Genomic DNA, 4,780 nt, shown 5'->3' with positions numbered 1-4,780 from the left:
AATAGGCATCGCCAAATAAGGGGGACACGTGGTACATTGTAACTGGAAGCTTCACGACCATAAAACATTTGAGGATTTTGGGAGGGAAGGCTCTCTGCTTCCCTCCCCTGTCGATGATCTTATAGAGGACTGGGAAGTTCTTTAGACCAATTGTAACTTATTTGAATTGCGATAATGGATTTAGTTTATTTTGGAGAGGGGAGAGGAAGAGGGCAGGTGACTCCAAAGAAACCACAGGGCAAAGCTCATTGTACCGGTGGATATGACACCATTTTCCTCCAGGGGTGTAGAGTAAGCCCTCACTTACCATTGTCCCTGGGCTCTCAGAAACTGCGCCTTTAAATGAAACGGCCTATCAGAAAAGCAGTTTACCATAGGCTAACTGATACACACAAGAGTTAAGTTCCTACAGCATATTTCTGGTCACAAAAACATCGCCAAACTCCTAAATAAAGACCCAAAACACCTCCAATATTAACAATCAAAAGAAATGTCAGCTACACATACATTTAAGAAAGATGAATGAAAACAAGTTAGATACTTACTTTCCAACCCACTTGGAAGTTCAGGGTTGCAGGGGCTGGAACCCACCCATCCCAGGGCGCACTCACACGCACCCTCACTCACTCCGATGGGAACGCCTCGGACACGTCAGCTCACCTCATGTGCAGGCACTTGGGACATTGGGGGGAAAACGGGGTCCTAGGAGAACTGACGAAGCATCAGGAAGGACGAGCCAACCCCACACAGCCTGTGGACCCAGCTGGGAATCGATTTTTTTCCATCAATATTTTAACAAAACGATGTTGTTCAAAGACTTGCTGTATAGTCTATAGAGGTTTTTAGTGAATTCCAAGTGTGAGAGTTGCTGTGTCTGTACCACACGCCATGAAATCTGTCAAGAACTCTACTGTTAAGATCTAGGTACCTTCGCAAAGGAAGTAAGTATACTCTGCCGTCAGCAAAGCAGTCGAGGTGACGGCATCTCTTCCATTTTATGGCTTTCAGTTTACCTAGCGCTAAGTCGAGGAACAGGTATGATTTCTTGGGTGGGGGCTATGCTTATGTATGTGTATATATAATACATATATATTATATATACCATGAATAATATATATAATATGTATTTGGTGTGTATGTGTATATATATGTCACGAAAGAGCCTTGAAGCCCTGGGAACTCATATTCAACGTGCAGAACGGGGCAGGGGGGCAGGCAACTGCTGCAAAAAGAGCCAGAAAAATATTGCCCCTGGAAGACGGCAGAATGTAGTTGGAATTCTCAGGAAGGCAGCACCAGGCTCAGGTCACAGGGAGAGACAAGACCCTTTCGATGCCCCTACATCCCAGCAGGAGGCTCAGAAGGAGCAAGCCCCTGTGGATTAACTTCTGGAATTGAGCAGGCATGCTCCCCTCCACTGGGGACGCCTCGCCTTCCCTCCCCATCCCAGTTACTCCCATGCTCGGATGCCATCCGAGCCGTGGAGAGCGGGCAGAAGGGCCAGCAGCCTCCCATCCCAGGACCAGGCTGCCGGCTCCTGCAGTGGAGGGCGGGGCCCCTGGCAGGAGGATTTGCATTTGCAAATAAGTGGGTTGTGCTGCCCCTGATTTATTTCATCGTGTTTGCGAAGCTCTGCCCTTCGTCTCTGGATGTGTCTTGCGTCTTATCTCCCAAGAGCCCCTTGGCTGCAGATGTCGCCTGTTGGCTGGAACTTAATTAAGCGGTGTTTAAAGACCCGGCAGCCCTCCAACACCCAGCCACCTTATCTCGCTGTGCAGAAATTCCCCTGGGAGCCCTGGGGGGAGGGGCCAGAGATGGAGTTTTGATTTGCAAAACAAACAATACAAAATAAGGCCTATCTTTAAAATATTCCCAGGGAAGCCCATGTCCCCCTTTGGGAAAACCGAAACATTTCGGGGTTGCAAGGAAACTTACAAGGTTCTATGTCAAGGGGGCAGGTGGGTGGAAGGAAAAGTGGGGGCTGGAGCAAGACCTGGCTGGTGGGCCAAGTTCATCGAGATTACCCAGATACCTCAGTGAGATACGCTAATTGTTTCTCCAACAGGAGACTGAGGAAAGAAAACAAAGAGGTTGTTCCCGAGGAAGGGAAATTCTACAAATGTCCTAGGTGCCCCGAAGGTGGGTGTCAGCTCACCTCAGCTGGTGCGATAGTGCTGAGCTGCCACAAGGTGGCAATGAGCAAGGACACTTTGCTTTGATAAAAAGTGCTTTTGGTGCTCGATTTTATGCGCTGGGACTTAAGGAATCAGGTCGACAGGGAGTTGTGCTGTGTTCACACAAGAATTTCGTTTGCGTTCCCAATGCAAAGGTCAGAAAGGGCCTTCTTCCTTCTTCAGCACGAGATGGACGAAGTCCAGGCCTGGCTCCCCTCCAAGATCCACTGCCCGATTGAAGAGCACTGGGGTTCTTTGTGTGGGTCCCTCCCCAACCCCAGGCCAGCTCAGCCCAACCCAGCAGAGCCCCTGAGGGTCTACCACTGAGCACCAGACCAGCTGCTCACGAAGGTTTAGCTACCACATCATAGAGACTGTTAGAGGCCTCTGCCAGGCCTTTGCGACTATCTCATAAAGGGGCAGCACCTTCACAGGCGTAGGGAGCTCCTACAGGAGCGCCGAGTCCTGAGACGCAAAGGTCTTGCTGGTTTCTCAACTGCCGGCTGTGTGAGCTTCCGTGGATGGAAGTGATTTGTGTTCCATGAACATATCAGGCCTTTGGTCAGCCTGGCTGAATGAAATGTCAAAATATAAGCATGTTGCTACAGCAACAACCAAAATAAAGTCCTATCTCGTATTCACACCACCCCTTGTAGTTGTGAAATTGCTTCTCACTCGCCATCTCTTGGATCCTCACAACTTGACGAGGCAGACAGAGCCAGGAATCACCAAGGCTCTGCCGGCCCGTGGGGTGTCTCTGAGTGAGTTCCACAGAGACGCCCCTTTCTCTGGGAGCGGGGAAAGCCTGGCTTGGCTGAGCAACTGTTTCCACTTGCTGCTCGGCTGGGTCCTCTTGTGCAGGGCACGACCTGCCCAACCTTACGTGGCAGCCCTGTGTGTATCTCCATTTGTTTAGGTGAAGAAATTAAGGCTCACGGAGTCGGACTCATGCAAATTCACATCTCTGGTAGAGCTTCTGGCCCCCGGTCCAGTATTGCCTTTACCATATATACCTCTCCTCCTAACTCACCTTCTAGCTTTATGTCCACAAACAGCCCTTTTTTAAACAAACAAACAAACAAACACTTAATATGAGCATTCACCTTTTATCTCTCAATCTCACCCAAGTGTCCTCCTTGCTGAGTTAAATACTTGTCTATATCAAGAACCAGCCTTATAGGATTTTGACTTACTATATAAAACTCCACAACAAAATTTAATTCTTTGAGATTGTCAAGGCTGCTGCAAACAATTAATTTGGGTTAAAAACCCACGTGCACCTGGAAGAGAATTCTGTAAGTCCTGTTTCCCAAACTGTGTTCCTCAGGGCACTGCAAGTCCCGTCAGGGGAGGGCCGTGTGAATAACCTGGAGCCTTGTCAAAACACAGACTGCTGGGCCCCCCTCAGAGTGTCTGACTCAGCGGGGTTGGGGAGGGGCCTGAGAAGTTGCAAATTTGCATTCCTAACAAGTTCCCAGGTGAGGCTGCTGCTGCTGCTCCCAGGGAGCATGTAGCGGGAAGGAAGTTTCCAGAAGACGCCAACAGGGGTTCACCATGGCCTCAGTGTTTTGCTTTTTAAAATATACTTTTAGTGCTCTCATGGAAGATAATTCAGAAGATGGTTTGAAAAACCCTATCACAAGCCATGAGAAGCCAACTTTGCCATCTGGGCTTACTTTATTAATTTCCTTTCAGTCATTTAAACAAACACTAATTAAGTGCTGAAAATGTGCCAGGGTCTGTTCAAGTCCCTGGGGATTCTCAGGCCTGGCCCCTGTCCTCCCGGAGAGCTCTCCCTGTCCACCAGGGGCGAGGAGAAGGAGACAGGCCATTACAACCTGGCAGCTTAGCGGATGCTTGGGCGGCTGAGGGGGCAGGGCGGTGGGTTGTTGGGTGAGCCAACAGCAGGCAAGAGGAAGGCTGTCTGAGCTACCCTTTGCCTCCAAGGCAACGGACGGCTTTTATGCTGTTAGAGTTGTAGACCTGCGGCCCCTGCCTCTATTGGTGTAGGGGGTCCCGGGGGTTGTAGGCCATGCAGGGACCACACAGAGGTCAGTGTGTTCACTGGAAGGGGGGACTGACAAGAAATTCTTCCTGCTTTTGAACTACCTCTCTCCTACCTCTCTCCCTAGGATCCTTCCCAGCTGCCAGGAAACAGGGGCGGTGAAGGGGATGAGGGAGTAGGGCAGGGCGTGTTCATGGGACCAGGGTTGGGAGTCCCAAAGGATGTGGCTTGCCCTGTGGCCACTGAAAGATGAAACACAGGTCTGGTCACCAGGTGGGTGGGGAAAGAAAAGAAAATGATGACCTGGGCCAGCTTCACGAACGTGTGATCTGTGTGGACCCACCGTCCCCACACGCGGGAGGTCCCCGAGCTTGCTTTCATGCTCTGCCGTGGCCGTCTCGAAAGGCTTAATAATGTTTGAAAAATTTTAATCACGTTTGAAGCTGCAGTTTCACTTTGCACATTGGGCCATGTGGATGATGCGGCCAGTTCTGATGATGAGTAGATTAGTTGCCCACAAACTCTCCTGGACCTCCTACTAAGTGCCGAATCGGGCGTGGGAGGCTCTCGATTTCGTAGGATGGGGCTCCTGCCGGAGGAG

General features: G+C 50.3%; 1 non-coding gene across 1 annotated transcript; it reads left to right on the top strand.

Moving 5' to 3' along the window:
- Positions 1 to 4,166: 4,166 nt before the first annotated feature.
- LOC112299675 (small nucleolar RNA U85) lies at positions 4,167 to 4,443 on the top strand. Its single transcript, XR_002974273.2, has one exon. It is a non-coding gene; the product is annotated as a small nucleolar RNA U85 (small nucleolar RNA).
- The last annotated feature ends 337 nt before the right edge of the window (positions 4,444 to 4,780 follow it).

The sequence above is a fragment of the Desmodus rotundus genome, chromosome 3 (assembly GCF_022682495.2).
Source record: "Desmodus rotundus isolate HL8 chromosome 3, HLdesRot8A.1, whole genome shotgun sequence".
NCBI lineage: Eukaryota > Metazoa > Chordata > Mammalia > Chiroptera > Phyllostomidae > Desmodus > Desmodus rotundus.
The sequence above is the reverse complement of the archived record's forward strand: the minus strand, read 5'-3'. Positions and strand labels throughout refer to the sequence as shown.